Genomic DNA, 23,522 nt, shown 5'->3' with positions numbered 1-23,522 from the left:
GCTCAAATCAAAGCACTAGGTAAAGTGATTTTGCAAAGGTATTTATACAAAATGCAAATAATGACATTAGCAGTGTAAAATGTTTGTTAATGTAATCTTTTATTCTAATTTCTCTCTGATAAATTTAAAATAAGACATACAGAAAAAATCTTTCATAATTTGATTTTAACATGAAAAAGTATATTATTAAAATAAGATAAGATTTGTAAAATATTTAAGAAACTATCCGGCATATAGAACACTTTTCATAAATATTTTATGTATCTTAAATAAACACATAAATACATACATATATTTTTAAGGCATGAATAATTGTTTTCCAGGTTTTGTAACCGTTATAATGTGGTTACTCCAAATATTTCAATTTTTTATCATCTGTTCTTTATATGTAGCGAGATTACTGAAAAAAAATTGGATTCCCAAGAAGTACTTAAGGCCTGAGAACTGTTAAGTTATTTTCAGCACAGAGGTCTGGTGATTAGGGTGACCATGTGGTACCAGGGATTAAACTGGAATCAGTCATACACAAGATATATACCTTAACTCAAGATTATCTCTCTGACCCCAACCCAGTAAAATGTTAAAGCCTGAACTAAAATGGAAAATACAAATGTATTCTCTCTATCATTGCTTTCCTCACTATTCCTCTGCCTTCCTATCCTCTCCCATATATGTGTCCCTGTTCTGTCTCTTCTCACAGAAATAGTGACATAGAAGGTGTAAAAAAGAAATAACTGGCAGATATAGTCAGTCTGGTATTGCCACCCCTCAGTTTTAAAATATGTCCACATGGAGGTATTTTCTCACCTGGCTACAGTTTGGAGTTATTTAGGCCCCATCCACACCTCCTCCCAAAGTCATCGGTGTTTACATGCCTATACAGAATACTATTTCACTTCATTCCTGAGGTGAACTTGGCACTGCACTCAATGAGTGAAAAAAATAGGATCCCTGAAAGAAAGAAAAATTTTTCAAACTCTAGACATTTCTGGGAAAGACTTAATTTGTCATTTCTCTGGGGAAAAGGATTAGATAAAATGTTTCAGTGACTCTCTGATTAACTATTTGAATTAATGCCCATTTTAAGATAATAATGACTCATCCTTACCCTTGAATATCAGTGAATATTGATAGTCCTTCAAGTCTGGTGACTTTAGCTAAGGAATCCTATAAAATCTTTCAATCATTTTTTTTCTTACAACTATCATTCTATTGCTAAATAATACCACTGAGCCAAATCTTTAAAGTGTCCCACTGTAGGCCTTTTATACTGTTTTAATTTTGTAGTACCACATTGAAATGAGATTAAAAATAAATTACCAACAAACCACTGCTACTATTTCTGCAGGCCCATATTCAGGTTTCAGATCCTCTACACACGTGAAGTCAACCTTCTAACTGGCTGACATCCTTGGAGCCTTGAAGAAGAGTCCCCTCCCTTCTGTCTGGGTCCATGTAGCCTCAACACTCATCCTTTGCAATCATAGCCAGCCCGCATCCACATGTCAACCCTTCCAGTGCTTGTTCATTATTTCTTCACTGTCACATCCACATCCCATGCCCCAATCTGTGCATGCCATTGCTTGTACCCTGAAGCCTGCAAACTGCAGTTCTACTCAAACTGTACAGCCATTGGGTGAAGACTGGCAGAGAAGAAAAATTAAAACACTCAGCTTCATCTCTCATATACCTACAGTGGAGCATAGTATAAATTTTCATCTTCAGAGCAGAGCAAGCAGAACAAAGAAGCATTATAGAACCCCACAAAGAACAGTGAGTGAAAATTATATCAGAAAGCTCTATCAGTACCAACTAGTTTGGTAACCTCTCAAATAGTGACAACAGAAACACCGTGTTGAGGATGTTCAATGAACTCAAAGAAATGATGATATAAGTAGTAAGCAAAGCACAAGAAAGCATGAGAGCAGACTTGGAGAATAACAATTAGAAGTTAAAGAAATGAATAGTATTAGGTGATATAAAAAAACTCAAGAGAGTATTTAGAGCAATACTATAGCGGGTAGGCCTTTGGCCATTCACATGAACTGACTAAGCAACCTCATTGGTCCTCTGATCCTGAGTGCTGAGCAAGGGTTAAGCCCTGAGCATCACTGGGTGTGACTCAAAACCATGGTTACAAAAACAACTGAATGGGCTACTTTAAAGACAAGATAGGACCCTCAAATACACCAAATTTTAGCAGAAAAATGGGAGAAAACCCCATAACAATAATCTCTCTCAATGTCAATGGACTAAACGCACCAATGAGAGGACTCAGAGTGGTAGGATGGATTAGAAAATTGAACCCAACATTCTGCTGCCTGTAAGAAACACATCTCAACAGTCAGAGGAAACACATGCTCAAAGTCAAAGGCTGGAAAACAATCCTACAGGCAAACAATTCCCATAAAAAACCTGGGGTAACCATCCTAGAATCAGACCACATTGATTTCAAACTGAAGAAGTTCAGAAGAGACAGTGAAGGTCATTTATTATTGATAAAGGGATCTGTACAACAGGAAGAACTTACAATACTAAATATATATGCACCTAATGAGGGACCAGCAAAGTACTTAAAACAACTACTCATAGACTTGAAGAAAGACATTGATAGCAACACAATACTAATGATAGACTTCAACACTGCTTTATCACCTACTCATAGATCAATCAGACTCAAGCTTAGCAAGGACATACTTCATCTGAGGGAAAAAATGGAAGAAAGGGACTTAGTAGATATATACAGAAAACTTCACCCTCAAAAATCTGAATACACATTCTTCTAAAGTGTGCATGGAGCATTCTCCAAGATAGATCACATGCTGAGCCACAAAACATTCCTCCATAAAATTAAGAAGATAGAAATTGTATCAACAATCTTCTCAGACCACAATGCACAGAAATTAGAAGTAAATCACAAACAGAAAACTAAATCAAATATCTGGAAATTAAACACATCACTACTGGACAACGAGTGGCTTAGAAAGGAAATCAAAGAGGAAAACAAAAAAATCCTGGAAACAAATGAAAATGAGGGCACGAGTTACCAAAACTTAAGGGACACAGCAAAAGCTGTGTTATGAGGAAAGTTTATAGCTCTACAAGCATTCCTCAGGAAGGAGGATCGAGCTCACATAAGTAACCTACCCTCACAGCCTAAAATCTTGGAGAATGACCAACAAAAGGAGCCCAATCCCAACAGGAGGAAGGAAGTAATAAAACTCAGAGCAGAAATTAACGAGATGGAAACCCAAAAACCAATCCAAAGATCAATGAAACCAAGAGCTGGTTCTTTTAGAAAATAAAAAGATCTATAAACCTCTAGCAAGACTCACAAAAAAAAGGGAAAGAGAAAACCCTAATCAACCAAATAAGAAATGAAAAGGGGACATTACAGTAGAAAATACAGAGATTCAAAGGATCCTCAGAGATTACTTTGATAATATTTATGCCACAAAACACGAAAAGCTCAAGGAAATGGATAAATTTCTAGATTCCTATAGCCTCCCAAGATGAACCAAGAAGACCTGGAATACCTGAACAGACCTATTACCATCAAGGAAATTGAAACGGTAATAAAAAGTATTCCCAAGCACAAAAGTCCTGGCCCAGATGGATTCACTAGTGAATTCTTCCAAATCTTTAAAAAGGACTTACTCCCAATCCTCTTCAAGCTTTTCCAGGAAATTGAAGTATCAAAAACACTTCCAATTTCTATGAAGCAAATATCACCCTGATACCAAAAGCAGACAGTGATACCACAAATATAGAGAACTTCAGACCTATATCCCTAATGAACTCAGATGCAAAGATTATCAACAAAATATTAGCAAATAGAATCCAATGACTCATCAAAAAGATCATATACCATGACCAAGTAGTATTCATCCCAGGGATGCAAGGATGGTTTATCATTCGCAAGTCAATCAAAAGAATTCATCATATCAATAAAAGAAATAATAAAAATCATGTGATCATATCTATAAATGCAGAGAAAGCATTTGACAAGATTCAGCACCCATTTCAGCACAATGGGCATCAAAGGAACTTTCTTTAATATAGTCAAAGCCATCTACCACAAGCCCACAACAAGTATTATTCTCAATGGGGAAAACTAAAAGCCTTCCCTCTAAGATTGGCACAAGACAAGGTTGCCCGCTTTCACCACTCCTATTCAATATAGTACTGGAATCCCTGGCCATAGCAGTTAGACAAGAAAAAGATATCAAGGGCTTACAGATAGGAAAGGAAGAGGTAAAGTTATCACTATTTGCAGACGATTTGATACTATACTTAGAAAACCCTAAAGACTCTACAGAAAAGCTTCTAAAAACAATAGGTCAATATAGTAAAGTGGGAGGCTACAAAATCAGCACCAAAAAGTTCATGATTTTCTTATATACAAATAATGAAAGAGAAGAAAGAGACATTAAAAAAAATCCCGTTCACAATAGTACGGGAAACTTCAGAAAATCAAGTACCTTAGAATAAGCTTAACCAACGAGGTGAAGGACACATCCAGGGATAGTTACAAAAAAAGTACTTGAAGAAATAAAAGAGGACACTTGGAAATGGAGACATATCCCCTGCTCATGGATAGGGAGAATTAACATTATATAAATGGCAATACTGCCCAAAGCACCATACAAATGTAATATTGTCTCTATCAGTATACCCATGATATTTTTCAAAACAATAGACAAAATACTCCTGAAATTCATATGGAACAATAAGCCCCCATGAATAGCTAAAGCAATCCTTTGGAAAAAGAAGATGGATGACATCACCTTCCCCAACTTAAAACTCTAATACAAAGTAGTAGTAATTAAAACAGCATGGTATTTGGGCTAGAAACAGACCTGCAGACCAATGGAATGGAGTTGAATATCCTATCACAGACCCCCAAATTTATGGCCCTTAATCTTTGACAAGGAGCAAGAAATGTGAAGTGGAACAAGGAAAGATTCTTCAACAAGTGGTGCTGGGAAAACTGGATAGATAGCTGCAAAAATTGAACTCTGACCTCTATCTAGTGCCAGGCACAAAAGGAAGATCAAAGTGGATAAAAGATCTCAATATCAGACATGAATCTATGTGGTCCATAGAAGAAAATGTAGGCAGAACCTTCCATGACATTGAAGCTAAAAGCATCTTTAAGGATGAAACAGCACTGATCATGCAAGTGGTAGCGATTATAAACAATTGGAACCACATCAAACTAAGAAGTGTCCGCACTTCCAAAGAAACACTGACCAAAATACAGAAAGAGCCCACAGAACGGGAAAGAATATTTACCCAACACCCATCTGATAAGGAATTAATGTCAAGGACATACAAGACACTAGTATAATTGTATAAGAAAAAACCTCCAACCCCATCAAAAAATGGGGAGAAGAAATGAACAGAAGTTTCCTCAAAAAAGAAATACAAATGGCCCAAAGGCACATGAAAAAATGCCTCACATAGCTAGTCATCAGGGAGATGCAAATGAAAACAACAATGAGATAACTTCTCACACCACAGAGACTGGCACACATTCAAAAGAACAAAAGCAACCAGTATGTGGATGTTGGGAAAAAGGAACACTCTTTCATCGTTGGTGGTAATGCCAACTGGTCCATCCTTTCTGGAAAACAATATGGACAGTCCTTCAAAAACTAGAAATTGAGCTTCTATATTACGTTGCAATACTGAGGATGCAAAAAAGCACAGTAGAAATGACATATGTGCCTGTATGATCATTGCAGCACTGTTCACAATAACCAAAATCTGGAAAAAACCCAAGTGCCCTAGAACAGATGACTGGTTAAGGAAGCTTTGATACATCTACACAATGGAATACTATGCAGCTGTTAGGAGAGATGAAATCCTCTGATTTGCTTATAAATGGATAGACATCGAGAGTATCAGGCTTAGTGATATGAGTCAGAAAGAGGGACAGGCATAGAAGGAAGAAACTCATTTGTGGAGTATAGAATAATGTCACATGAAGCTGACACCCAAGAACAGTAGATACTAGGGTCAGGAGGATTGCCCCATAGCTAGAAGACTACTTCATGTGCAGAGGGAAGAAGGCAGATGGAATATAGAAGGGATCACTAAGAAAATGATGGCTGGAGGAATCAGTCGGATGGGAGATGCATGCCATAAGTAGTAATGGACCAAACATGATGACCTCTCTGTATCTGTGTTGCAAGCCATAATGCCCAAAATTAGAGAGAGAGTATGGGGAATATTTTCTGCCATAGAGGCAGGGGGAGGGTGGAAAAGGGGGGTATACCGGGGATATTGGTGGTGGGGAATGTGCACTGGTGGAAGGAGATGGGTGTTTGATTATTGTGTGATGGTAACCCAAACATGAAAGCTTGTAACTATCTCATGGTGATTCAATATTTTTTTTAAAAGTATGAAAAGAAATGAACAGAACACTAGATTATCCAGGGATGAGTTCAAGAGAAACGATGTAGAATCATTGGAGTCACTGAGGAATAGGAAGGTGAATTTAGTCACCTTCAAAAAAAAATTATACATGAGAATTTCCCAGAGCTAAGTCTTCAGGCTCCCAGATACAAGAGGCCCAAAGGGTCTCAGCAAAAGCTGAGATTCAAATAAAAAAATATCTTCCAGACACATCATAAGAAGGATGACAAAGCTTAAGAAAGAGACAAAATATTGGATATATGAAGATCAAGAAAGGAATGTTCATACAGAGGAACTCCAACAAGATTAATTGATACAAATCTATCAAATAAGACTTTATGGGGTGAAATAAAATGGAGGACTATAGTGAAAAACAAATCAGTGAACCAAATATGTCACCAAGAACACTGTCTAGCTAGACTATCATACAGATTCGAACGAGCAATAAAAGCTTCATGGACAATGGCTTAAGGAATGCATCGCACCCTTAAACCAGTTTTGCAGGAAGTTTCTTTAAAACACAAAATTCAAAAATATGCATAGTTTATGCAAAATTATGGCAACTTTTTTACTTTGAAAATATAATAGAAGACACTAGTGAAATTATAAGGGTAAATAAATATCATTATGCATTTGTCAAAATCCACAAGGTGTAAAAAAAACTGAGTAAACTAATGCAAATACCAACACTATTTTTTAGGTGCAGAAACAAACATGGGATATTTAAAAGATTAAAAATAATATAAATGGTTTAAAATAAATTTGGGGGAGGATATAATGTGTCACTCATAGTCTGCCAATTGAAATGATAAATGGTAAGTCACTCTGAAGATTGTCACACAGTTACACAAAATTAAGTTATAGTCACATTTCTGAGACTTTATCACCCAAACTTGCAACTATGTCTAAACAAAAACTTCTACCTCTAAACCTGAATGTTCTTTGGGGGGGAAAAACCCTAAATTATCTTAGATGGTTCCTTTAACATAAGTTGATATTGCTCTCCTACTCTATGTTTCTGGTACAATATCCCACAAAAATTCTTTCTACTGATACTTTAAGCAATACTTATTTACAACTACTTTTATCTGGTTGAGGTAAAAGGGTTGGAAGAGTGTTCAAGGTTATGGTACTGGTGTCAAAAGTTATTGCACATAGTGCTGGTGACCCTCCCCTGTTCGGATGGCACCTTCAGTACGATAGCACTTTTATCTCAGACATTTCTTCATTATTTCTTGGTAGATCATTATAGTTTTAGGGCATACAATTATCTCTCTTAGGACCACCCATGTCCCAACAGAACTCTTAAGAAAAGTCCATTCTTGATCATCCATTTTTGGTCACATTCAGTAGAGTCTAGTATGAATAAGAAGAATCTCCCTTGACTCCTATCAGTGAAACTGTAGCTCAATCTCTCCATCTTTAGAATTTTCCAAATAAAAGGTGTTGCACATTCTTCTCTCCTTCATACCCTCATTTATGAATAAACAGTTTCTAACTGGAAATCCCATTCCTTGACACTGCATGCTCCCATCCTAATGGAAAACGAAAAACTTGACAGGAAGTAATTCTGTCTTTATCTGTCTTGAGAATAAATAGACTTGACAAGTAACTATCTTGACAGTAATTCTATCTCAAAACTCTAATTCCTACACAATTAGTCTGAAGGCAGCCCTACCATCATGTTTGGCTTAAGTGTAGGTGAAGGTTGGAGGTTCAAAGTGTCTAATTTTAAATCCTGCAGAGATAATCAAGGTGTACACCTTTGTATGTATGTTTGCAGGCATCCTGACACTACTGTATTTAATTTAGTGACTTGAACCCAATTTAAAATATCAAGTCTCTTTTTTGGCTTACAGTTACATACATGAATAATGTAATTTATGATACTTGCACAAGGAATCTTCATGTAGACATCTCAGAGGCAAATTCAATGAACTCTTTGATAATCTGCTTCAATAGATACTTACAAATGACTTAAAGTTGATGTCACTGGTAATGATTACTCAAGAAGAAGCAAATTATTTATCATAAAAAAATTTAAAAAATAGAAACATTATTTATATATGACATACTCTGATAAAACTGTGCTTTCCTGTGGAAAGGTGGAAGTTTGTGGCCTGAGTCTTTCTTTTTTTTTTTATTAGTTTATTTTTAATTAGAGAGTCATCGTGAGGGTACAGTTACAGATCCATACATCTTTGTGCTCATGCTTCCCCCATACAAAGTTCAATAACCCATCCCTTCACCAGTGCCCATTCTCCACCACCCGTAAACCCAACATCCCTCCCCCCCTCCCCAGACCCGTCTCCCCCCACCCCCCCCTCCCTAGACCCGTCTCCCCCCACCCCACCCTGCCACTGTGGCAGGGAATTCCCTTTTGTTCTCTCTCTCTGATTAGGTGTTGTGGTTTGCAATAGAGGTGTTGAGTGGCCATTGTGTTCAGTCTCTAGTCTGTATTCCACCCGCCTCACCCTTCCCCCACATGTCCTCCAACCACATTTTACTTGGTGGTCCCTTCCCTGAGTTACCCAGAATGAGAGACCAGCCTCCAAGCCATGGAAATATTCTCCTGGTACTTATTTCTACTATTCTTGGGTGTTAGTCTTATAGTCTATTATTCTATATTCCACAGATGAGTGCAATCTTTCTATGTCTGTCTCTCTCTTTCTGACTCATTTCACTTAGCATGATACTTTCCATGTTGATCCACTTATATGCAAACGTCATGACCTCATTTTTTCTAACAGCTGCATAGTATTCCATTGTATAGATGTACCAGAGTTTCTTCAACCAGTCATCTGTTCTAGGGCACTCGGGTTTTTTCCAGATTCTGGCTATTGTAAACAGTGCTGCGGTGAACATATAAGTGCATATGTCACTTCGACTATACTTTTTGGCTTTTCTGGGATATATTCCCAGCTTGGTATTGCTGGGTCAAATGGGAGCTCAACCTCTAGTTTTTTGAGAATCGTCCATACTGTTTTCCAAAAGGGCTGAACTAGCCGGCATTCCCACCAGCAGTGTAGAAGGGTCCCTTTCTCCCCACATCCTCTCCAACAGCGGTTGCTTTTGTTCTTTTGGATGTGTGCTAGTCTCTGTGGTGTGAGGTGGTATCTCATGGTTGTTTTGATCTGCATCTCTCTGATGATTAGAGATGTAGAGCACTTTTTCATGTGCCTTTTGGCCATTCGTATCTCTTCCTTGGTAAAGTTTCTGTTCATTTCTTCGCCCCATTTTTTGATGGGGTTGGATGTTTTCTTCTTGTAGAGTTCAACCAGTGCTTTATATACCCTTGATATCAACCCCTTATCTGATGGGTATTGTGTAAATATCCTTTCCCATTCTGTAGATAGTCTTTGTATTCTGGTCACTGTATCTTTTGCGGTGCAGAAGCCTTTTAGTTTAATGTAGTCCCATTTGTTGATCTCTGTTTTTACTAGATTGCTTAGTTCCGTGTCATCTTTGAAGATACCTTTATCTTCAATATCGTGGAGGGTTTTGCCGACCTTGTCTTCAATGTACCTTATGGTTTGTGGTCTGATGTTGAGGTCTTTAATCCATTTTGATCTGACTTTTGTGCATGGTGTCAGGTCGAGTTCTAAGCCCATCTTTTTGCATGTGATTGTCCAGTTGTGCCAGCACCATTTGTTAAAGAGACTTTCCTTGATCCACTTCACATCTCTTGCTCCTTTATCAAAGATTAGATGATCATACATTTGAGGTTGTGTGTGGGGATATTCCACCCTGTTCCATTGGTCTGCAGCTCTGCCTTTGTTCCAGTACCATGCTGTTTTAATTGTTACCGCTTTGTAGTAGAGTTTAAGGTTGGGGAGGGTGATGCCTCCCATCATCTTTTTCCCAAGAATTGTTTTAGCTATCCGTGGGCGTTTATTGTTCCATATAAATTTCAGGATTGCTTGCTCTGCTTCTTTGAAGAATGCCATGGGTATCCCTATAGGGATCGCGTTAAATCTGTATAATGCTTTTGGGAGTATTGCCATTTTGACAATGTTTATTCTCCCTATCCATGAGCAGGGGATATGTTTCCATTTCCTCATGTCCTCTTTTATTTCATGGAGTAGAGTTATATAGTTTTCTTTGTAGAGGTCCTTTACTTCTTTAGTTAAGCTGATTCCAAGATATTTGATTTTCTGGGGCACAATTTTGAATGGGATTGCTTTTTTCATGTCCCTTTCCTCTGTCTCATTGTTTGCATATAGAAAGGTGTGGCCTGAGTCTTTCAACAAAACGTTTAGAACTGAAGATTTGTCCTTTCTTTTTCATATATATTAAGACTCTTGTTTGAATTCCCTTAAGATCATTATTTCTGAGCTATTAAAAAAACATGAATAAAATTCAGCTGATTAAGCCGAAAATGCTATCTGCCTCCTGGGGTCTGGTGTGCAAGGGCTGAAGGAAGCAAGTAGCTCTTCTGCAGAGCAGACAGTCTGTGACTTATTTGGACTGTTCTAAAAGACCTGTGGAACAATCCACTGGAGTGGACATTTATACTCTCATGCTGGACCCAAATAAGGCTCCAAACAGCTATTGGTGGTGGATGGTGGATGTGTGTGTGTGTGTGTGTGTGTGTGTGTGTGTGTGTGTGTGTGTGTAGGTTTGTAAAGTCCCAGGGTATGGTTGCCAAGCTCCACACTGGACAAATCATGTCCACATGCATCAACCCACAGACCCTATGATTGTGTCTTTGCACAATGCCAAGTTCAAGTTCCCTGTCTACAGAAGTTCCACATCTCCACGAAGTGGGGCTTTACCAAATGCAGTGCAAATGATTTTGAAGATATGTACAAGAAAAGTGGCTCATCCCGAAAGGCTGTGGGTCATGTAAATCCCGAATCATGGGGCTCTGGACAAATGTCTGGCTTTGCACTCCTGAGAACCTCAGGGCTACTCCTGCCCCCAGTCTTTGCTCCAAACTCCAGAGCACCAACCACAATAAGTCTGACTTCTTCAAACAACAACAAAAAAAGTGACTACTCCTGGAACCTTTTCATGAGAACTAGTTTATAAGAAAGAGAAACATATGCCTCTTAATTTTTGAAAGTGTCTTGGTTGTCCTAGTAAACTGCCCCAAGATTTCCTGGAAATTAAAATATTTTCACATTCAAATTATAGCTCTGAGTTAAATTTCTTATGAAGATCATTACCTCTAATTGCAACTGTTCTCTTATAATATTTAGTCTCTACATTAATAATTCACACTTATGTTGAGTGGTTCCTACAGAGCATGTCTGTAGGTTTCTGCCATGTTATATTGGCGGGACTATTACTTAGGCAAAAATCAATGACATATATCTTTCCTGACTTTTTTTTCTGGAATATTTCACATTAGTGTATTCCATTTTAAAAGTTCATAATGTCTCACATACTATCAGTAATATTATGAATGTTTTAAAGGGCTTTTTAATACATACAAAGAAATGTGGAGATACTTTACCTTAACATTAATCTTGTTCTTATGCTTTTTTCTTGTCCATTCAATTTTATTGTTGAAATCTTTATTTTTTCTGAATTATGCCTTATATCACAGTATTTTAGAAATGGTATTATCATTAGTATTCCCTTGAGTAGCAGATAAACAAAATTATGATATGATGTTAACACTTTTAATGAAGTCTTTAAGACATACACGTTGTAAATTCTGTTGAACTTGTTTACATGCCAGTAGCATTGGTTCTACATTATAAATCTTTGTTATGACTTTCAACTAATAGTAGGAAGTAAAAATTCACTTAATTTTTATTTATTTAATAAAATAGTAGAAACTAAAAACCTAAACTTGATTAATCTTTTAATAATACCCCAAATACTAAAAAAAAGATTTCTGTTTTCAGAATACATAATTTAAAACAAACATCAGTAAGTCATATCTAGATTTAAACTCTGATCAATTACTTGTCCATTTCATCTTAATTTACTTGAGAAAATTATAATCACTTATAATGTTAGAGTCAGATTGCTTGCACTTATGCTCAATTAATAATAATATTTTACATTTAAATATTGTCCAGAAGTATCTGTATAATAAGATCCATTATGGTCTCTAGGACTGCATTTTAATATGCATTAAATTCATGTGGAAATTGTGGTAATAGATTATGATTCAGTACATTTAGGCTAGGGCCAACATTTTGTATTATTAAGAACTTCCCTGGTGGTCTTCAGATTGGCCTTTGGTTACAAGGTCCCAAAACAGTACTCATTCTATTTTTCTTTTCCTTTTTTATTATTTAGTTTAGATTTTATGATTATAATGTTGTTAATGGTTACAGTTTTGATATACTGTTATATCAAATTTTGATATACTGCATTTAACGACCATCTAAGAACCCAAGGCACTCACCACTCTCCTTTCCGTACTCCAAGTTCCCCTAATTTCATTTACACAATTCTTTTTCCTTGTTTAAAAATAGTTTAAAGTACTGGGGAAATAGAATCATATGCAAAATGATGATAACACTGTTGTTAGATTTTGATTCTTCTTCTATAATTCAATGATAAGGAAGTATTATTCTATATAGAAATAACTACTCCCAAATAATATTTAAATATATTACTCTCAACAGTCTATTTTAAATCTTAGAAATGAGTTGGCATGTGTCAATAATTAAACTCGGAGTAGAACTAAAAATGTCAGAAAGAATTTTTATATCTGTTGCTTTGTCTTCAAGTCCGTGTTCTCCTTGAACATGTATCTGATATTTTTGGTCTCTATGTTTCTTTGCTTGCTTATTTCCACTCTCAAGAAGTGTATGTTCTCTCTTTAACACATTTCCTCCCTTTCTTTCCTCTCATCCTTCTAAGCAAATTTCATTCAATATAAACCTACCTGCTTCACTAAAAATATTTTTTTTAAAAAGAATTTTTGATCTGTCATTCAAGTTATAAACCAAAGAATAGCCACTTTTAGAAAAAGCTTTAAAAAGATTTAAAAAGTCATGAGACACAAATAAATCTAAATCTTCCCTAATGTCATCAACTGTGGGAAGATCTTCAGACTTCAGCAAATTCTGAAGAGAAGCAAATACTTTTTGATATTGTTTTTGTTGTTCCGATTTTTCTGTTTATTTTAGGATACTATCTGCTAAAACCAGCGTCCTAAAGAACAGTGAAATTGATAGAACATCAAATTCCCTTTAAAAGGAAAGTGATAAGCTATAGGCAGGGAATAGTTGAGAGACAGACAAAGAAAATTTAGGTAATCAGAGTAAAAATTGCAGCCTGATAGAATTCAAGAAGCAAACACCTCATTTTATAAAATACTTGATGACTTTTTATAGTGTTATAGCATTTGGGTTTTATGTTGGATGATATTCACCCGGTGTCAGGCTGACCCTCTTCTTTCTTAAGAAGTTATCAGTTTTCTGTAGAAAAGTAATTCTGTGGCTGTCTTGCCAAAGCTGAACTCATGAATCAGTGATGTGGGCAGAGGTGGCATCCCAGATAGCATTCTGAAAAATCCATAAATTCTTTATGAAAGACTGTTTCTCTACTGCTGTCAGGTGCTATTATGCCTAAATCATGCAATTCTATTTGGAAACTCGAGGTGGTCTGCAAAACTGCCCTAAGGAACTGAAAAAAGAGAAAACTATGAAACTAAAAGTGCCAAGGAGACAGGATATTTTATTATTGCAGAAAGGTCAAGAAGAAAGAAGCAGGGCATGTCTCTATTCAGTAAAAGTTTAAACCACAATTTAATTTAAACCCATGGTTGTATAACATTGTCAATGAGATATGAAATCTTAGGGTCAATGAACAATATAGTCAAAGTAGAATTTTAAGAACCACTAAACAAAGGGCCTCCAACTAGAGAAAAAGTAATGAAGTAATGATATTGAAGAGTTGCAATATTCTGAAGAACAAAATTGCAAGTATGCACAGAATATCTCCTAGATGAACTTGTTCAATATAACTACTTAGTCCATAGTTTACGCTATGTGACATACTCAGTCGTTAAATTAGGTCAAGGATTTACTTCAATACAACTTTATCTGATTGGCATTTAGCCTAGTCATAGGCACTCAGTAGTTGGAAAATATTTTAAATAAATTAAGAAAAAATGGGGAATTTAATCGCAATATTGGTTATTTTTAGTAAGAGAAATTGGGAATATAATTAAGATGAGGTATTATTATTTTTTTAAATCTACCTTTCCCATAGATAAAGTTTTCTTCTAGTTTTGATAGTGTACAAGTACTTCTCCTCTAAAATGCCTAAAGGAATCACAAAGGGGGCTGGAGCGATAAGACAGCAGGGAGGGTGTTTGCCTTGCACAATGGCCAACCCAGGTTCAATCCCTGGAATCCCATATGGTTCCCCGAGCACCACCAGTAGTAATTCCTGAGTGCAAAGCCAGGGGTAACCCCTGTGCATTTCTGGGTGTGACATTCCCCGAAAATCACAAACTCCCCTAAAACTAAGCATATTGGCACCCCATTTGGTAATCTGTGATAAATTTCACTCTATGTATTATACATACAGCCTACAAACTCAGTTAAGGTTAAATTATTGCTAATGCAATATTAATAAATTATCTCTTATTTTTTTTCTTAGTTTTGGTAAAATAATAATATTTTGATGGTGATAAGATTAAGATAAAACTAATGTTACTAAATAGTGATGTAGATACTTCTCATGTTATGGAACTTAAGGTCATAAAGAATATCAGAAGATGGTTATTTTTTTTCAAAATAAAAGCAGTGGAGCTATATATTAGAAGGTACTAAAGTCTTATAAGTATTCAGAAATTTTAAGAGCTAATCTAAATAATATAAACAGAATTTTGAACAAAAAATAAAATTTTATTTATCAATGAAATTTAGTGGAATATTTACATTTACTCAAAGGAGAAAAAGAAATTACATAATGTCATCACTATTAAAAAACCTGAGGGTAGGTCTGAACACTTCAATAACATTTAAAATATTGTTTTTATTTTTGTTCCAGTTGTAGCATGTTTTTTAATAATGTTAATGCTGATGGTCTTGATGTACAATTACCAGAACTTATTGCCACGAAAGTGGCCAATGTACTTCTCCCCTGTCTTTTATAAATCTGAGTCTACCTCTTTCATCCCTTCCCTCACTCTACCTTGATAATCTTAGTTTTGTAATCCAGGATAAAGGGTTTGTAATAATTCATTACTGTCTACTCACTTGTTTTGTTTTTTTATATAACACATCCAAATAAGATCAACTGCCATTTGTCCCCTCTGAAGTTATAAACAATTAAGTTTTAAGTTGTATCTCAATATTACACAGCAGAGCTTGGCAGGCTAACTGTGGCGTACTCTATATGCCCCAAACAGTAGCAACAATGGTCCTAATTTTCCTGATCCTGAAAGACCCCAATATGCCATTGGACTACACTAGCATGCGACAGGGACTAATGGAGATGTTATTGGTGCCTGCTCGAGCGAACCGATGAATAACAGGATGGCAGTGATAGAGTGATATAAATATTTGAAGATAATTATCAATGATCAAAGTGAAATATATAAAGAAAATAGATAAATCTTATTAATTCATTGTTTTGTTATGACAAGTGACAGACACATGAATGCAACAGTATTCTATGTCAAAGAAAATATGAAATTTCATCAGACAATAGTAACTTTTTTTAATAATGGAGTAATAAAACTTCTAGGGAAAAACGCTATAGATACACATATACATGCTCATATGGAAAGAAAGAAACCAAAATGAGTAGAATACTATTTTAATGAATGAAATTAAAAATGAAGACAAATAGAGAATGAATTAACTTAGTAAAAACAGAGGGAGACTGGAATGAGAAAATTAAGAGAAATTAACCGAAAGCTCTTTAAGAGTTTTTTTAGTTTAATTTATAGACTTTATTTTAAGAATACCTAAGATGCAGCGAGATAGTACAGCAGGTAAAACACTTGCTTTCCATGTGGCCAACCTTATTTCAACCCCTGTTACCCGATATAGACTCTGGAGCATATCTAGGAGTGATTTCTGGGTGCAAAACCAGGAGTAACCGCTGAGTATTTCCAGGTGTGCTCCCCGCCCAAAAAAAAATAAGAATATTCTTAATTCTAACACTAAGAATTATCCATCAATAGATGCATCCGTAGAAACCTTCTCTAGTTTCTTCCCCACATGATACCTTTTAATTTTTGCAATATGTTAATGGTAGCCTACTACAATAGCTACAATTTAAAAGGTAGGCTTATACTCCTTTAAGCTTACTACACTAGCTAAGAATACTTTGTCAATAAAATATTATATTAGAAATCATTACGAGAACTTCACAGGCAGAATAGATAGTAGAGTGGATAAGCATTTTGCCTTATATGTATCCAGCCCAGGGAAACACCCTATATGGTCCCGTGGGCCCTACCAGGAGTAATCACTGAGCACAGAATCAGGAGTAATCCCTGAACACTGCCAGAGTGGCTCCAAAAAACAAAACAGAAAAAAAGATTTCAAGAAACGGAATTTCAATATTGCCTGTTTCAGATAGTTGCACTACAAAAACCAGTGCTGGTTTATTTTGGGTTTTAAGAGATACATTTCTCGATATAAAGCCCCAGTGCTAACAATCAGTAGCATCTTTGATTAATTCTCTCTTTCTCTTTCCTTATCCTTCAACAAATATGTATATATATACACATACATACATTTATCTGTATATATTCTGTCTATATATGTGTATATTATATATAGACATTTTACACACATATTTGATATCTGACTCACAAAGATCAGAGTCAGAACCATGAATGATAACACATTCTTGTCATGGTAAAGAGATAAGAATTCTGCAGAGAACCATTATGAACCACTCACAGTGAATTTCATAGAGAGGAGCCAAGAGACATAAATGTGCTCCACTGTGTTCAAGAGTTCATGAGGAACATTTATAATAATTTGTTCAAAAAATTGGATATAGCCAGGAGGCATTTGCATTCTTCATCATTTAATAAGACAAACTAACCATTTCTTGTCAATTTAGCATGTATTCTTAGACAATTGATTTGGATTTCAGGTGTTGTGATTCAATCTTAAAATGACTTGGCTGTGATTAATTTGACATTGGAGTACAACAATGTCAGACATTGGAGTACCACAACCAGAACTATGGCAATTCCCATGACCAGGTGATTGAAGTACAGTTTATACATCATTTAGAGAGGGCTGCTCTAAAATCCAGAAGCAAGAAATGTGGTTATTCAATCAATCCTATTGGTAGTGATTTACTTATAATGCAAATATGACTTTAAATATTTTTTCATGAATTTAGTAACAAACCCAAATACACAAACATTTTCTTCCTATTTAATTTAACCTGTATGTTTCTGTGACTAGAAGTCAAAAATTCAAATTGACATATAATAAAGATTTAATTATGTTAAAATTTTACATTCTTTACAAATAAATAACAAAGAATAAAATATTAATCGAAGCATCAACAAATAATACTCCAAAAATGTGAGCCAATGTAAGTTCTGGTATAAAAGAGACCTTTTTTGTGAAAAAAAAAACAAAATGATTATCATACAACTTATGAGACTATAAAATTAGAAATTTGGCAAATTGTCTAAAATTATAAGAAAAAAATCATAAAAATTAGGTATTATTAAAATCTATTGAAATTAGTCAGTAAACAAAAATAAACATGTATTGAATAATAGAATAAATCTCAGTGCATAATAAAATACATACTGCTATTTTGATCATATTGTCATAAAAAATACAATGAAACAAAGCAAGATGAAGCAAAATAAATGATCAAAATTTGTCACTACACAATGATGCGCCTGAAATCAAGAATTTCACAGTGGAAATTACATTCTCTACATAAATCCCACAGATTAACATCTGGCTCATATTATCTAACGAAAGAAGGCATTAAGTCCAGCCTGGTTTCAGAGGGAAGGAAACTGTGTTACCTCTTGAAGGTGAACTTCAAGGTTACAATGCAAAATAAATAAATACAGCAGATGAGACTGGAGATAATTATGCTACGCTCAACTTTATCACATATTTTTATAAATAATTTAGTGTCTGAAATTAAAACCAAGATTTAAAATAATAGTAACAGGGGCTGGAGCGATAGCACAGCGTGTAGAGCATTTGCCTTGCACGCGGTGGACCCAGGTTTGAATCCCAGCATCCCATATGGTCCCCTGAGCACCGCCAGGAGTAATACCTGAGTGCAGAGCCAGGACTAACCTCTGTGCATCGCGAGGTGTGACCCAATAAGCAAAAACATTAAAAAAATTAAAAATTAAAATAAATTCAAAAATAAATAAAACAATAGTAATAATCAGTGGAGATTTATAGTCTTGTTGTTGAGGTTCAATTATTAAATGTTATGTCCATATTATTGATTTAATACAGCTTTTCTAAAAAATGTATTCTAACAATGACACTTAGCTTCATTTTTTGAAAATAGAATTCAGGTATTTATTTACAATTTAATTTATGATCAAATTATCAGTACTTTAAAAATAGAACTTAATATTTTTGTACCCTTAGAATAATTCAGTGAGCACAGATATTAAGATTTGTTTTGTCTTGGGACTTTGCCAGGAAGTGCTCAGGGCTGCTGTTTCTGTATTCAGGAACCGCTTGTTCTGGTACTCTGAGGACCATATGGGATGCTTGGGATTGAACCCAGATTGGCTGCTTGCAGGCAAGTGACCTACTAACTGTGCTATCTCTCTGGCCCCAGTATTCAAATGGCCCCAGTATTGTAAATGGGATTAATCAGATAATAAAATATAGGGTAAAATTTAGAAACTTAAAATGTCCTAAAGCCATTAAGCAGACAGATCACAAGAATGAAGTTTGTATGCAAACAAATTTTACATAAAACTTGGAGAGATGTGTGTCTGAACAATAGTACAGTGGGTAGGGCACTTGCCTTGAATGTGGCTAACCTTGTTTTGATCCCTGATACCCCATATAGCCTTACAGGAGGGATTCCTGAGTGCGCAGCCAACAGTTAACCCTGAGCACAACTGGGTTCATGCCCCCCTCCAGCCCCAAATAAAATTGGAGAGAGTTTTCTGTATATGTGAATATAAAGTATTAATTTAGTTGATAGCTTCATTTAGGAAACAAATGAGGTAGCAAAATCAATTTAGCAATTAAGCTGGGTGAAAAGTATTATTGCTACATTTTATTTGATATATTTTAGCAAGCTGTTAATTTTATAATAGTTATACATTTACAGAAAGAAAGCAGAGATAGAGCAGAAATTTTCCATTTAACCCATATCTAGTTTTCCTCATAAGTAACATTTTAAACGAGATGGTTTATCTGAAACAATTTTAAAGTAATATTATTGCATGGGTGTGACCTAAAACCTGTGCTAAATTTTTCTTTTGAATTACCCAATATACTTTTATTTTCCACAATCTTATTTTTCATACTATCGAACATTTAGTTATTTTGTCACTTTAGGCCCATCTTAGCTCTGGTAATACCATAGACACTCCTTGCTTTTGGTGACCTTGGCAGTTTCGAAGATTACTAGTCAGATATTTTGTAGAGCATCATTCAGTGTAGATTTATGTGATGCTTCCCTGGGGTTATGGGTTTCTGAGAGGAAGACTATAGCAATAAACTGCCATTTGTTTCACATCATATCAAGGGTACAAAGTATATAAAAGAACATTCAACTTTTGATGGTATATTGATCACCTAGCTAATCCAGTGTTTGTCAGTGTTTTCCACAATAGAACTAAATTTTTTTCCTAGCCTTTCATATCTTTCATATATATTTTATTGAAATAACCAAATTAGCAGACCACACATAGGAATTAAGAGATTCTCGAGAGCAAAATATCTACATACATTGTTGGAATTCTTCAGCAACATGTTTTTTCCATTCTCCCCTGTTTATTTAAATTTACTCTATATAATAAATTAAGACTTAATATAATTATATTCCTTAACAATTATCTCGTATCCCTTCTGGCTGTTGGGTGGTTCAATGGAATCCATTAATGCCAACAATGGGCTGTTTCACACCCAGTGTGTAAGCCAGAAGGGCATGCTCACGGGTCTGCCCGTTCTTAGAGATACCAGCCTCAAATTCACCCATACCAGCAGCAACAATCAGGACAGCGCAGTCAGCCTGAGAAGTGCCTGTAGTCATGTTCTTGATAAAGTCTCTGTGTCCTGGAGCATCAATGATGGTCACATAGTACTTGCTGGTCAAAGTTCCACAGGCAGATATCAATGATGATACCATGCTCATGTTCAACTTTCAGTTTATCCAAAACCCAGGCGTACTTGAAGGAGCCCTTTCCCATCTCAGCGGCCTCCTTCTCGAATTTCTCGATCATTCTCTTGTTGATGCCACCACATTTGTAGATCAGGTGGCCAGTGGTGGTGGACATGCCCGAGTCTACATGTCCGATGACAACGATGTTGATGTGAGTCTTTTCCTTTCCCATTTTGGCTTGCGTTTAAGCTGTGGTTTTCACACCTGTGTTCTGGCGGCAAACCCCTTGCGGAAAAGCATGGCTGTCTTCCTCAGGGCCCCTTGGAGGGGATGGGCTCCAGCTTCCCTCCCCACCCCGAGCAGAGCTCGAGGTCTCTCTCCACACGTTCGGATGGGCCTCATGCATGAAGGTACTGGCAGAGGAACCCAGGTGTGCGTAATCCCATCAACAGCCAACATCCAGAGACTTAAAAGCAAGCTCCCAGAAGTCCACGATATCTTGTAGCCTACTTCTCCCTCTGGGAGAAACTGGCAAGCTTCTGAGAGTTTCCTGCCCACATGGGACAGCCTTGCAACTTCCCCTGCTGTATTCATATGCTAAAGCCAGTAACAAGCTGAATCTCATTCTCCTGACCCTGAAAGAGCCTCCAGTGCAACATCATTGGAAGGGCTGAGTTGAGAGAGACTTCTAAGATCTCAGGGAAAGGACGGAATGAGAGGTTACTGAGCCCTCTCGAGAAATCTATGATTAACGGGATTTCGTGATCATGATAATTATATTAATCATTATACTTTTCTCCCATTTTAGGGAAGTAAGATTTTTTCAGTTGGTTTCTGTGTATTTTTTATCATATCCCTTTGATCACAAAACATTTTCAGTAGTCTCTGACCTTCTAGTGCCCAAAATTGTGATCATATGTGCATTTATATTGCCTCAGTCTGAAATTAAGCCCGTCATCTAAGTAGACCTGAACCCTTATTGGAGTGTAGTATTAGAAACCAAGATTTGAGCAACTAGGTCATGTTGTGTTTTTATTTCATTCTTGGTTTTGTGCCATACCAGGAGGCTGAGGCTTACTCCAGATTCTGCACAGGCAACATTTCTGGCAGCAGTCCAGGAATTGCATGTGGTGTTGAGAATAGAACCAAAATCAGCAGCATGCAAGGCAAGTACCTTGGCCTCTTAACTATCTCTCCAGCCATTATTCCCTTGTTTTGTGTTTTTTAAAAAAATATTTACGGACACACAATAAAAAGTAAAATATATCATGGATTCCAGCATATTGTTCACATATTTGCATGTTATGAGTGCTAATTTACATAAAACTTACATAAAATACACATTACATTTTTGTTACTCATGTACGCATAAAATGATCACTGTCACTGTCACTGTCAATCCATTGCTAATCAATTTGCTCGAGTGGGCACCAGTAATGTCTCCATCATGAGACTTATTATTATTTTTTGGCCTATTGAATATGCCATGGCTAGCTTGCCAGGTTCTGCCATGTGGGCTAGATACTCTCGGTAGCTTGCCGAGCTCTCTGAGAGGGCCGGAGGAATGGAACCCCTGTTGGCCGCGTGCAAGGTGAGTGCCCTACCCGCTGCACTATTGTTCCAGCCCACATAAAATAATGTTATATAAAAAACTATAGAATGCTTTAGTAGCCTGAAAACCTTTTATTGGGTTTTTGTTCTTATTGTTCAATGATATAAAAACATTTATTTGAAGTTTTAAATAATTTTATAGGTACTTATCAAGCTAAGACATGTAAAATCATACTTGAAACTCAAGGCGTGTACAGCTGGTGCAGCCTTAAAAGAGATAACTATCAGTCACTGAAATATTTTCAGGACTTACGGGTATTTATTTCATCAACAATTTTGAAACCAGGCATTTATTTCTGGCTTACAATTTTATGAAATTCCAGGGGATAGCCTCATAAGTCTATATTTCATAAATATATCTGTATAATTGTCTGTATAATTTAATCTACAACTAAAGTACCAGTGTCATTTTGGGACCAAAGAGAAATGGCGACTCACTTTTCCACACATACATTCCTCTTCAGTAACCACCATACTTTCAACAAGTTAGTTTTTATAACAGTGCAATTTCTATTTTTATTAACATTATAATTATAAGTAGAACTATCCAGTGGTTGCCTTTTGCTTCCTTGTTTATTTTATCAGTATAATCAACTCAAGACCTATGCATTCTATTCCAAAGATTTCATAATTTTTCACTTTTTTTTCCCACTTTTTATTGAGTCACTCTCATTTACAATATTACTAATGGTCAGAGTTCCATCAATGTTTTAAGACCACACCTGGCACCAGTGAATCAGCAATAATCTATATAATCTATTAAAGATTTATATAGACTAGAGGTGCTTTGGGATTTTTTGTTTGTTTTTTTTTGTTTTGTTTTACTAAGTTAACTCTTGGTAGACATAAATTGATTACATGTAGCTATTGTGAAGAATGAAGCTATGAACAGAGAGATAAAACTATCCACTTAAAATTATTTTAGTCCTTAGAGTTTTATACTTACATTGTTCCAAAAACACACCCAGGACCAGAGTGTCCACTTCTCGCCAATGTAGTCTCAGGGGACTCTCCCGACCACCCCTGATTCCTGCCCAATCTTGGTTCTTAGTTTAGATCTGTAGATCAGTCTTAGACTCTATAACTTTGCAATTTGTTATTCCTACATTGTTTCTTTATACTACACTTGATCTTAGCCAAAAGGCCAAGAAGCAATAGCATAGCAGGTAGGGCGTTTGCCTTGCACACTACCGACCTGGATTCAGTTCCTCCGTCCCTCTCGGAGAGTCCGGCAAGCTACTGAGAGTATCCCACTTGCACAGCAGAGC

The 23,522-nt window shown here is 36.0% G+C and overlaps 1 protein-coding gene and 1 non-coding gene across 2 annotated transcripts in view; one reads left to right on the top strand and one right to left on the bottom strand.

Annotated features, from left to right (window-relative positions):
* The window catches only part of LOC129405964 (uncharacterized), a 390,594-nt gene that overhangs the window by 258,452 nt on the left and 108,620 nt on the right, over positions 1-23,522 (bottom strand). The window lies entirely within an intron of this gene.
* Positions 10,778-10,914, top strand: LOC129406312 (small nucleolar RNA SNORA70). Its single transcript, XR_008630923.1, has one exon. It is a non-coding gene; the product is annotated as a small nucleolar RNA SNORA70 (small nucleolar RNA).

This window comes from Sorex araneus, chromosome 6 (assembly GCF_027595985.1).
Source record: "Sorex araneus isolate mSorAra2 chromosome 6, mSorAra2.pri, whole genome shotgun sequence".
In the NCBI taxonomy this organism is placed as follows: domain Eukaryota; kingdom Metazoa; phylum Chordata; class Mammalia; order Eulipotyphla; family Soricidae; genus Sorex; species Sorex araneus.
Note: the sequence above shows the minus strand (reverse complement) of the source record. Positions and strands in the feature narration are given on the sequence as shown.